Source organism: Salmo salar, chromosome ssa23 (genome assembly GCF_905237065.1).
Source record: "Salmo salar chromosome ssa23, Ssal_v3.1, whole genome shotgun sequence".
NCBI lineage: Eukaryota > Metazoa > Chordata > Actinopteri > Salmoniformes > Salmonidae > Salmo > Salmo salar.
In genome coordinates this window covers 9,458,815-9,472,280 of record NC_059464.1, presented here as the reverse complement: position 1 = coordinate 9,472,280, position 13,466 = coordinate 9,458,815, and the positions used below count along the sequence as shown (strand labels likewise).

Here is a 13,466-nt window from a genome sequence, read left to right as displayed (position 1 = left end):
CCTGACTGGAACAATACAGGCCTCTGTGTGTGTGTGTGTGTGTGTGTGTGTGTGTGTGTGTGTGTGTGTGTGTGTGTGTGTGTGTGTGTGTGTGTGTGTGTGTGTGTGTGAGAGAGAGAGAAAGAAAGAAATAAAGAAAGAGAGAAGACTTACTGCTGCTTTTCCCTCAGAGAGAGGGAGACAAAATGGATGGGATAGGAAGTAATGAAGGCGAGAAATACAATAAGCAATTGTACAAGCCAGTTGAGTATCAAACAGAGGGGAGAAAGATACACATATGTCTGTCCATCAACACCACAGTGGTCCTTACAGCAGGTATGTGATTAGTAACATGTCAATCAGATCAGGTAAGACTAGTGCTTCTTCATCTCTCCCCTACTCAGTCTCCTGGGAACAGGAGCCATATTAAGATGTGGAGAGAGAGACAAAGACCCAGCCCAAACCCATCACTCCTCACTGTGACCTCCGACCCAGTGACATCACATCCCCTGGGAAATAGGGTAGTGAGGGCCAGGGGAGAGAGTCAGACGGAGGTAGAATTGCAAAAATCCTGAAACTCTTTCAGAATTCCCCGGATTTTCGGGAAATCCCAGTTGGAGGAATCGGCAAGGGATAAGACGCAGATCTGCAACGGAATCCTCCAACCTGAAATTCGTCAGCTGGGATTTCTGAAAAAGGAGGGTATTTTGAGAGAGTCAAAGGGGCAATAGGGCTCCATACCCAAACTCTGGCCGTGCTTACAGACGTTCAGTTCTGTGATTTACTAAAGACAGGGAGCTGAGAGGTCAAACTGTTAGGAGTCCATTACAACTTGGGGAGGGAGGTAGGCAGAGAGAGAGAAGGAGAGAGTGTGTGTTTGTGAGAGACAAGAGACAGAGAGGGGGGGGGGGGAGAGGTACTTCGTGAAAACAGAGTGGGGTTTGTTTTTTTGTATCCACTGACCCGTCACGTGTACAGACCCTTCGAAAACAAACAGAGCCGGCAGAGAGAACCAGTGAAGGTGTAAGAGAGAAAGAAAGACGGAAAGAAAGAGAGAGTGGAAGAAAAGGAGGGAGGGCTGGAAAAGAGTCTGTTAGAAGCCCTCCAGGAGGTGTGGTAGACTACAGCGCTAGCCTCTTAAAAAAACTGTCGTTAGGGCTCACCGTGGGCTCGGGTCTGCCATGCCAAACTACCGCCTGCTTCTCATTCCCCCACTCTTCCTGGCCTTTAGCTAGATACCAAAACATCACATAGAAACTGATTCAAAATGGATGTTTGGGAGTAATAACAGGAAAGGGCCAAAAAGAAGAGAAGGGGAAGAAAGAAAGAAATAGCCGAGAGCAACGCAGGTACTGTAAGCTTGACAGCTATACATGCCCCTCTCCTTAACTGATGATTTACACCCCAACGTGTAGTAGATCACAGATGACTATGACATCATGCGAAACATGTGTACTTAGAGGAACACGAGTACAGGTTTGGCTCAACATGGCGGCGAGGGGGGTACTTAGAGAAGGACCGAAGACGCATGTTAAACATGAAGCGTGACTTCCTTGGGTAGAGGACTTCCTCCGTAATAAGAGCCATTAGCACTGTCGCACTGCATTGGCATTGGAGCGGGGCCGTTCATCCACCTTTCCTGCCAAACTATCCGTCAGAGAAAGAGAAATGCCTATTTCTGAGGTGTAGGACTTTCCGTGGACAGGAAAAAGTTATCCCGCTGGGCAAAAACTGGTCGAATCAATGTTGTTTCCACGTCATTTCAACAACAAAAATCGATGTGATGACGTTGAATCAACATGGAAAACCGATTGGATTTGCAAAAAGTCATCAACGTAAGGGAATTTCAGATTTTTTCCCACCCTACTTTGCATCTAAATTCAACGACATGGTGACATTTTTAGTCGAGTTCACGTTAGTTGACACGTCAACCAAACGTCAATCAAAACTCGACGTCGAAATGATGTCTGTGCCCAGTGGGATGTGTCTCGGGTTCCTCGGTCTTTGACCTTTAGATTTGTTTGTCTACGGGGACAACGTTTTGCCGGAAGTATAGATTATCAACAGTCACCATTAAAATGAGAGAAAACACAGACACCTAAAAATGGCACAATAGTATAGTGTGTCTACTAAAGGGTGGTAAGAGAGTCGAGAGGATACAGTTTGTGATCTCCTATTAAAGGCACCATTCACCCTGACAGAGGGCAGAGAAAGTAGCTCTCAGAGCTTTCATTCCTCTTTACAGATTGGTCTGCAAATGTGTGTGTACCTTACTGTGCTGTTCATATGGAGGGAGAAAAAAATGTCTGTCGGAGGCCATGGTAGACTGGCTTTGAACACGGAAAAACTCAAGGGGGGTAAATGGAGAGAGAGAGAGAGAGAGAGTTAGAGAGGAGAGAGATAGAGGGAGGCTGGGGCAGGCCTGAAGGACACTTTGTGGCCTGAGGTTTATAAGTTAAAGAATCTTGGCTGCTCTCTGGCTAGCCTTAGTCTACAGAGCACATCCTATCCGAATCAACACTGATCACAGCTGAACACATCTCTGTTCGTCAGAACACCTTGAGAAGATGAAACAAACCACTGGAATATCTTATCGTTTCCACAGATACGACTGAATGACCTCACGGTCCAATAGTATGATATCAGAGAATAGTAAAGCATAATAAGGCAGGCACGAGACATCAACACACATAAAATGGCAGATAATCTGAGTTGATTCGTTCGCATTAACTCAGGGGTCTCTTGTGCCTTGGCTTTAGCCCCACACTCTCTCGGGCTCTCTCTCTCTCTCTCTCTCTCTCTCTCTCTCTCTCTCTCTCTCTCTCTCTCTCTGTCTCTCTCTCTCTCTCTCTGTCTCTCTCTCCTTCTCTGTCTCTCTCTCTCTTTCAGGACTGTCATGCGATCCCTCCCCTCAGGGCTACAGGTGGAGGCTCTTTGTGTTTTGTGGTCTAATGGACTTAGACCCAGGAGGAAGCAGGAGCCCACCCACAGATAAGCCTGATGCCTGGACTAGAATCAGAACTATGACTCTGGCCTGGACCCCTGTGCACACTATACACACACTCACCTATGGGTTCACTGCATTCACCATTTACACTGTAGACTCTGGGCAGCATCTTTGCTCTCCTTTTACACTATAGTCAGAGTGCCCTACCTTCGCCTTGCTATACGGCAAAGAATCCTACTGTGTTCAGACAGACCTGTGGTGAAAAGACACATTCAACTATTTCAACAACATACCATATCATCCTTAATGCACTAACGGCTGCTGTGACTAGAGCTACAAAGACATGGAAATCCATGGTCCAGGCTTTTGAGGGAACATACACCATGCCACGACCTTTAGTGTGGACAGACTAGACGTCAGCTAGGCGACAGGGCTCCATAATAGAACCTTCTAGAAGGAGCGTGGGGACCTTTCACTGTGACAGAGTTCTGTTACACCACTCTAGAACACGTCCAGGCTGGCCGTTTACTAGAACCAGCTGAGCTGCTTCATACAATAGCACAAAGGGAAAGTATGGCCAAATTGTGGCTGAAGTGGCTGGAATTGTGAAATGTGAGCTAGAGTTTGAGTAAAGTTACAAGCTCAGAGGCTCATAGAGAGAGAGCACTAAGGTGGAACGTGAGCCAGAACGAGAGGGTCAAGGCCCGATAAATGCTTTTGTTCATGGTTTACAGAGGTATCGTCTACATTAGTTTGTGGCGTCTGCGAAAAAGGGTCATTCATGAACGGTGGATGCCCAGAGGTTTTATTGGTGAACTCTCAGCCAGGGAGACCTTATTGCTACAAAAGCAAGACCGGTGAGTGTGTCTGTGAGTGTGTGTAGGAGTGGGGGCAAAGTCCAAACCACTGAAACCCCATTGGGAACAGCCATGATTTACACAAACTTTATCAGCCTGACCTGAGCCAGATCTGCCAGTGGAGACCTCAGACAGACTCCTGCAAGGGCTGCTGGGAACAGGAAACAGGAAGCGCCTTAGCCATGGCCCCTCCCTCCCTACCCAGCTAATCTGTCTCATAGAGAATGATAGAGGCCTCTAGTGGCCAAAAGACCAGATTAGCATGGGCAGCACCATTGAGGGTTTCCACCATTTTAATGTCGTCAACTGGATGGGACTTTCAACTTCATTGGTTGATCCCTCCTTGTGACCCTGTTGGATTCATGCCCAACCAGGTCATCAGGAGGGATCAGTCATTCGTGAAGAAAAAAATGGACTACTTCAAAATGAAGTTGCCTCAGTGGCTCTGTCCATGCTGTCACAGGCACTATAAATGGTGTAAACGATGTGAAATGGCTAGTTAGTTAGCGGTGGTGCGCGCTAATAGCGTTTCAATCAGTGACGTCACTCGCTCTGAGACCTGAAGTAGGGTTTCCCCTTGCGTTGCAAGGGCCGCGGCTTTTGTGGCGCGATGGGTAACGATGCTTCGTGGGGTGTCAGTTGTTGATGTGTGCAAGGGTCCCTGGTTCGAGCCCAGGTTGGGGCGAAGAGAGGGACGGAACCTACACTGTTACATTGATGCTGTTGACCCGGATCATTGGTTGCTGCGGAAAAGGAGGAGGTCAAAGGGGGGGTGAGTGTAACCGATGTGAAATGGCTAGCTAGTTAGTTAGCGGTGGTGCGCGCTAATAGCGTTTCAATCAGTGACGTCACTCACTCTGAGACTTGAAGTAGGGTTTCCCCTTGTGTTGCAAGGGCCGCGGCTTTTGTGGCGCGATGGGTAACGATGTTGATGTGTGCAAGGGTCCCTGGTTCGAGCCCGGGTTGGGGCGAAGAGAGGGACGGAACCTACACTGTTATAATGGCACAGTTCCAAAGATGAGTCCTCTATCTATCTCTATGATCTGTCTGGACATGGGGTCCCTGAGGTCATGACCAGGCTGCCCCTCACACTGCCTGGACAATATAGGCCTGTCTACTTGGGGAGGGAGAGGGATGAGCGATAGTTAATGAAGGGATAGAGAGTGGGTTTCTGGGGTGATTGAAGGGGTGGAGGAGGGTAAGACAAGATTACAGATTTGTTGGACAGTCTGTGGGGTGAGATAGAGAGAGTAGTGTTTTTGTGGATCTGCGTAGTAGGATTGCAGGGTTTGATGGTGTGAGGTCATGGGATTCAGGGAGGTTGCCTACCGTTATATCCCCTGACCCGACTAAAGAAGTGGCCTATTTAGCGGAAGTATTTATGCATTTGCATTGTGGTAAGGCTCTGAAGTATTCAGCGTTAGTATTCACCCTGTGTGGTGGTAGGTATTACAGGGCTACAATTGTAAACAATGCTATGGCCATAAAGACCGTCCCCTGGTGGGCCACATTAGGGCACTGATCCACAATCAATCAACACTTAGTTAGAAACAATCCATAACAGTGAGGTAATTGAGCCCCTCCGAGGGGTTTGCTGAACATGTGGGAGCAAGTGTGTGGGTGAGTGGGTGTGTGTGTGGGTGAGTGGGTGTGTGTGTGTTTGTGTGTGGGGGGTCACCCTTCAGAAAAACCTCAGTCTGTGAAAAGTTAAAGAAGAAAATAAAACAGTCTGTTGAGAAGTCTTTTTTCTATACTCTGAGAGAATACATTCCTCATGTACACACACACACACACGCACACGCACACACACACGCACACGCACACACACACACGCACACACACGCACACACACACGCGCACACACGCGCGCACACACACACACACACGCACACACACACGCACACACACACGCACACACACGTTAATCTTAGGGCATGAATAAAACACTGTTTGAACTCCAAAAATGTACATAGAGGCATGTTACAGTAACCAGGCTTTTTTTGCGCGCACAAGGGCTTTTTCTCTACAAAGCGCTCAACTGATGGAGATAATATAAAACAATATAAATCAACTATGGTGGGCACCACCTGTAACACACAGGGTTGTTGACACTGGCACTGAGGTGTGAATGGCTGTAATGTACACCCAAATTGTAATCAGTATCACTTAAACATTCTACTGACTAACTAACTTGAAAACGTACGTAGTATTTAAATATCAAAGGAATCCAAATAAAAGAAGTGATTTACACTATTTTAATATGCCTGGTTCACTGACTAACCGAACAGATCAATTGTTTAGTAATGTCATTCGTTTTACGTCAACAGAGCCGGTTAAACACGTTCTCTCTGTCGGTGTGGCGTGAGAACAGGGTTGACGGTCTATAAACCTAATGAGTTTGAGTGGAGAGAACTTTTCACTAAATACTGTTGAAATAGCAATACCTCCCACTTCTAAGGGAGGGAGGGAGAGAGAGAGAGAGAGAGAGAGAGAGAGAGAGAGAGAGAGAGAGAGAGAGAGAGAGACCAACCAACCTGCACATGTCCTCTATGCAATAGTTATTGTTCAATGTATAGTTATTTTGACCCTTGATTACCGTTGGTACTGTTGGCCCGTTAATAATATTGATTATTATAATTGTGTTAATATTGTAAATCTCCAAAGTAAGATTTGGCAATATGTACATTGTTACGTCATGCCAATAAAGCAAATTGAATTGAACTGAACGAGAGAGAGACAGAGAGAGAGAGATGGAAAGAGACAGAGAGAGTGATGGAAAGAGAGAGAGAGAGAGAGAGAGATCATGAGGAAACAAAAAGATAATTACTTGACCCATTGTAAAGAATTAACAAAACACTGAGAGTACACAGTGGCAGAATACCTGCCCACCGTGACTGACCCAAAATGAAGCTTTGACACTGTACAGACTCTGTGAGCACAGCCTGTACCCTATGTGCACACTGCCCACAAAATGAGGTGGAAACTGAGCTGCACTTCCTAACCTCCTGCCAAATGTATGACCATATTAGAGAGACATATTTCCCTCAGATTACACAGACCCATAAAGAATTTGAAATCAAATCCAATTTTGATCAACTCACATATCTATTAGGTGAAATACCACAGTGTGCCATCACAGCAGCAAGATGTGTGACCTGTTGCCACCAGAAAAGGGCAACCAGTGAAAAACAAACACCATTGTAAATACAACCCATATTTATGTGTATTTATTTTCCCTTTTGTACTTTAACTATTTGCACATCGTTACAACACTGTTATAGCCATAATATGACATTTGAAATGTCTCTATTCCTTTGGAACTTTCTTGAGTGTAATATTTACTGTTCATTTTATATTGTTTGTTTATTATTTATTTCACTTGCTTTGGCAATGTAAACCAGAAGCCATAGATTACAGGCAGCATCCGCACTGAGCTAAAGGCTAGAGCTGCCGCTTTGAAGGAGCGGGACTCTAACCCGGAAGCTTATAAGAAATCCTGCTATGCCCTCCGACGAACCATCAAACAGGCAAAGCGTCAATACAGGACTAAGATCGAGTCATACTAGACCGGCTCTGATGCTCGTCGGATGTGGCAGGGCCTGCAAAGCATTACATACTACAAAGGGAAGCACAATCGAGAGCTGCCCAGTGACACGAGCCTACCGGACGAGTTAAACTACTTCTATGTTCGCTTCGAGGCAAATAACACTGAAACATGCATGACGGCACCAGCTGTACCGGAAGACTGTGTGATCACGCTCTCCGCAGCCGATGTGAGTAAGTCCTTTAGACAGGTCAACATTCACAAGGCCGCAGGGCCAGACGGATTACCAGGACGTGTACTGCGAGCATGCGCTGACCAACTGGCAAGTGTCTTCACTGACATTTTCAAACTCTCCCTGTCCGAGTCTGTAATACCAACATGTTTCAAGCAGACCACCATAGTTCCTGTGCCCAATAACACTAAGGTAACCTGCCTAGATGACTACCGACCTGTAGCACTCACGTCTGTAGCCATGAAATGCTTTGAAAGGCTGGTCATGGCTCACATCAACACCATCATCCCAGAAACCCTAGACTCACTCCAATTTGCATACCGGCCTAACAGATCCACAGATGATGCAGTCTCTATTGCACTCCACACTGCCCTTTCCCACCTGGACAAAAGGAACACCTATGTGAGAATGCTATTCATTGACTACAGATCAGCGTTCAACACCTTAGTGCCCTCTAAGTTCATCAATAAGCTAAGGACCCTGGGACTAAACACCTGCCTCTGCAACTGGATCCTGGACTTCCTGACGGGCCGCCCCCAGGTGGTAAGAGTAACAACACATCTGCCACGCTGATCCTCAACACAGGGGCCCCTCAGGGGTGCGTGCTCAGCCCCCTCCTGTACTCCCTGTTCACCCATGACTGCACGGCCAGGCACGACTCCAACACCATTGTTAAATTTGCCGATGACAAAACAGTGGTAGGCCTGATCACCGACAACAACGAAGCAGCCTATAGGGAGGAGGTCAGAGACCTGGCCGTGTGGTGCCAGGACAACAACCTCTCCCTCAACGTGATCAAGACAAAGGGGCACGCCCCCATTCTCATCGACGGGGCTGCAGTGGTGCAGGTTGAGAGCTTCAAGTTCCTTGGTGTCCACATCACCAACAAACTAACATGGTCCAAGCACACCATGACAGTTGTGACGTGGGCACAACAAATCCTTTTCCCCTTCAGGAGACTGCAAAGATTTGGCATGGGTCCTCAGATCCTCAAAAGGTTCTACAGCTGCACCATCGAGAGCATCCTGACTGGTTACATCACTGCCTGGTATGACAACTGCTCGGCCTCTGACTGCAAGACACTACAGAGGGTAGTGCGAACAGCCCAGTACATCACTGGGGCCAAGCTTCCTGCCATCCAGGACCTCTATACCAGGCGGTGCCAGAGGAAGGCCCTAAAAATTGTCAAAGACTACAGCCACCCTAGACATAGACTGTTCTCTCTGCTACCACACGGCAAGCGGTACCGGAGCACCAAGTCTAGGTCCAAGAGGCTTCTAAACAGCTTCTACCCACAAGCCATAAGACTCCTGAACATCTAATCAAATGGCTACCCAGACTATTTTGCTGTTGTATTCGGCGCATGTGACTAATAAAATTGGATTTGATTTGATTTAAACATATGTTTCCCATGCCAATAAAGCCATTTGAATTAAATTGAGAGAGCGAGAGAGAGAGAGAGAGAGAGAGAGAGAGAGAGAGAGAGAGAGATGGAACGAGAGAGAAAGAAAGAGATGGAAAAAGAGAGAGAGAGATGGAAAGAAGAAGTGATGGAAAGAGAGATCGGAGAGAGAAAGAAATAGAGAGAGAGAGGAGAAAGAGCCAGAGCAAGAGAGAGAGAGAGGAAGATCGTCAAAGTAGAGATGGGGGAGTGATGGGGAGGAAGAATAAGAGACCGATATCAACAAGGAGATGACGAGAGACATGGGGAGTGAGAGTGGGAGAGAGAGATAGAGACAGAGAGAGGAGAGAGGGGGAACTGGACTAATTTAAAAGCCCTATCCTGCCATACAAGGCGGGTCGGGTGGGGGGGAAGGGATAGGAGGGGAGAGAGGGGAAAAAGCACAGATATTTTTGTAATTGTTTTTTTCAGCGTTGAGAGAAAAGTCCTGCTCTAGTCGGAAGGGAGAAAGCCTTGGGAAAGTTAAACAGATCTGACAGCGAGACCGCAGTGAAATTAATATTTTCAAACAGCAGAAAATGCTCTGTTCTAAACACAGGCCGAGATGCAGGGCTTTGGTCTGTACAGGAGACACGTTTCACATATTCATACGCACCAGCCAACTCAAGGCTATATCGTCCTGTCTTTTGAGAAGAAAATCTCAGACCAGACATCCTGTCGGTTTACATTCAACTGATGCTTTGTTGATAAGGGAAAAACTATGGCTACAGTTTCTCACATGATCATTTGGGCCAATTTCACATGAATGGGGCTCGTTCTCTGAGGCCATTGTGGTTGTACAGTATGTCCTAAATATAAGAAAGACAGAAAGAAAGAGTGAACATACTCTTTCTCTTGTTCTCTCTTCATGTCTCCCCCTTTCTCTCTGCTGCTGTTCTTTGGGCTCTAGTCTCCACTCTTCCAGCCTTACTTGTGGAGACCAGACAACCTTCTGTAAAGTATTAAGTCTACAATCTCGGTCTGCTTGGAGTTAAATCTAGGATCTCTCTGTTCTAATCTGATGGGAATACTGCGACCCAAGGCCACATCTTCCATCCACCAGTAACACTGTTTTTCCTTCTCTCTCTCTCTCTCTCTCTCTCTCTCTCTCTCTCTCTCTCTCTCTCGCTCTCTCTCTGTCTCTGTCTCTGTCTCTCTCTCTGTTTCTCTCTCTGTCTCTCTCTCTGTCTCTCTCTCTGTCTCTCTCTCTGTCTCTCTCTCTGTCTCTCTCTCTGTCTCCGTCTCTCTCTCTCCCTCTCTCCTCCTCTCTCATTCACTCTCTTTCTCTCCTCCACTCTCGCACCCCGCTCTCTCACTCTCCCTTTTTCTCTCTCTCTCTCTTTTCATGAAGGGGGATGGTTGGTATAAGGAGGCTGCTCAGAAGGGGCTAGTTTTGGACGTGGAGCCATTTTCCCCCCTCGTGTGTTTGTTCTGGCCTGTGAAAACATCTCTGGAGCGAGGGAGGGAGGGACGGAGGGAACAAGGGAGGGGGGCAGACGAGGAGAGAGGTGTAAGGCCAGGCGCCTGCGGCCGCCAACATGACTGACAACCAGCCACCGCAACAACAGGCGTCATTGTCACCCTTCATCCCCTCTACACCCCCCCAACCTCCCACCTCAGGCAAGGGGCTATACCTCATCTCCAGGTTCATGTTACCCCAGATTCCAGGTGGTCCCTGTAAAGGAACTCATGTAAAAGATGAAGAAGAGAAAACATTGAGCGGTTATTAAAAGCTGTGAATGAACAGCTCTGATGTCCCGTTACATGGCACATGCAGGCGGGCCTCACCGAAAGCAGACGAGGGGTGAACACACACACACATGGACGCTCGACAGGAAGGAGGAAGCAGTTCCTGCTACATGGCCAATCCTGCTTCCCTAAGCAGGATTGGCGTGTGTGTGTGTGACCCCCAGTGTTCCATGTTAGGATGTTTGCCCAACGAATTAACATAACACTGAGAGCTGGGCTAAACATACACAGGTTACCACAGGGCTAGAGTTGAAGATTTCAAACATACCCTGCCCATCTCCCCTTCACTCCCTTTCCCCCTGTTTCTCTTCCCTGACTTTCTCTCCGTCTGTGTGCATCTCCGTCTCATTCTTTAGATCGCTCTCACCCCTACTTCCTCTAGTTGTCTCCCCCACCCCTCCATCAACCCCCCCTCTCCTTCCCTCCATGCTATATCCAGCTGAGCTGATGTCCTGTCTGGTCTGGTCAAAGCCACATTGTACACAGGGACGGCTAGCCTCTGGACTGTGGGCTGTGGGCTCTGGGTCTGTCTGTGTCTGGCCTGCTTGACAGCTCCAGGCCAGGGAACACATGCATTACATACATTAGCGTCCGTCGTCTAAACCCCGTCAGACCAGAGTACACATACGGAGAAACCAGAGGGAGAAACCCAAACCCTCAAACCCTACAGGAAAACCGTACATCCTTTCCCTGACCACGAAACACAGCAACCAGAAGCCTCAGTCACTGTGACACCAGCTAAACCAGGTGTCCACCCGTATCCACCTCCACAACCAGGACTGCGGACTGACGTTTTGACACATCAATGGAAAATATCAAAACAACCGCGGAGGCCTGTCACATGTCACATGCCACCATTAGCTGAAACCATCTGCCCTGCTTCCCCCTGACAGCTAATCAGCTGACGATGACAGTAATGACGACCAACAGGGCCCAACTCCGGCCCCTCGGGCCCCAGTCAAAGGAAGCCCTGTGCGCTCCAATGAAAGAGCCTAATGACTGTGTTTAAACCAAATGAGTCCCTTTTTTACGTTGCTCTCTGCTTTGCTCTGAGCGGTGCCACTGGCCAGCCTGCTGTCTGATTGTGGCCTATAGACGAGTGGGTTGTTTAACAGCAAAACCGATTTGTGCGCAACCGTTGGCTTTCGAATCAAAGGATTGTTGACAACATGTGAACTATATTTCCTCTCCAAATCTTTATTTAAAATGTACCCAATGAGCACTTGTTTTCGCGCAAATACATTGTTGGAGTTGTTGGTTAGCTAGCCAGCTAATTTTAGCCACATTAGCATAGACGTGACAAGAGTCAAAACAACTCAAAACAAGACATGGTATCAATATCAAGATACAACGAGCTGAAACGAGCCACCTACGATTCCCCACATGGCAACTTCTTGTCACTGTTGCTAGCTATCTGACCGTCCAGAATCATAACAACACACAGACTTGCGCGCAAGCGCATCGTTTTCGTGACATTGTCAGCTAACCCGTCTATAAGCACGGATGCAGGTCCTGTGGACTTGAATAAATATGAACACACTCTGGAGCACGGCCAGAGGACAGAGCCGACCTGACAGGGTCTCTGACTGAGAGAAGGGTTTTTATTTTGAGGGAGAAAATACACTTCGCATTACAAGACTCCTGAAAGGTCGTCGAGGGAGAGAGTTCTGTAGAGTCCTTATTTTGACCCATCACTGAAGTACTGTAGGTTAAATATCTACTGAGAGTAAAAAGCTAGCCTAGCCAAGGTTATAATATTTAAACACTGCAGTACTAGGATACGGGAAGAAATCTCTGCAGGATATTTCAAAAACATGTAAAACAAACAAATTGTAAGGGAGAAACAGATGTGTGAGATCATGTGTGTGTGTGTGTGTGTGTGTGTGTGTGTGTGTGTGTGTGTGTGTGTGTGTGTGTGTGTGTGTGTGTGTGTGTGTGTGTGTGTGTGTGTCGTGTGTCTCTTTCTCTCTGTGGGTGTGGGTGTGTGAATTAACTAAGTGTCTGATTCCCCCATCATGCCAGCCTGTTTGATGTTCCAATATTCCCAGCCTTTTCCATGGAATATGGCTCGGTGCCTTGACGCTGAACGTCATTCAGTAAAAATGTCCGGCTTTATGTCCTTCCTTTGATCCGGAGAGATTTAAGCTCTTTGGAAAACAACATGCACATTTCTCCAATGCAACTTGCGAGCGCTCTAAACCAAACATTGACAATTCGATTACTTGACAAAATAAACGAGATTGAACCTCTGAATACGTTTGCCAGATAATAAACCATTGAGTAAATATTATATAAACCGCCTCTCACCCCATATCCACATCACAGGACAGTCCACAGGAGAAAATGTTGAAATAAGCCAAGGAGACAAAGAAAGTTCAGAGGGTCCTAACACATCCTAGTGAACCAGAATGAAAGTACAACCAGGAAGGGGACGATGAGGAGTAGGAAGGACAGGAGGAAGAGGGAGATGATGATTGACCAATAGGGGGGAGAGGCACACCCAGCCCCAGATAAGACACTAGATTTAGGATCACCAACTGTGCATTTGTCCATGTCCTGATTGGTGCTACGAAACACCAGCTGGGGATGGCGATATAAACTGAGCAGACACTAGCAGAGATGGGCTTGATAACACGCTAACACATGCTAGCTGAGGCAAGCAGCATACAACACACAGATGCTAGATTAACCTTGCAGTACAAAAAAAAGCCGGGTGA

At 47.3% G+C, this 13,466-nt stretch overlaps 1 protein-coding gene across 1 annotated transcript in view; it reads right to left on the bottom strand.

Moving 5' to 3' along the window:
* The window catches only part of LOC106584030 (inactive tyrosine-protein kinase transmembrane receptor ROR1), a 193,167-nt gene that overhangs the window by 28,077 nt on the left and 151,624 nt on the right, over positions 1-13,466 (bottom strand).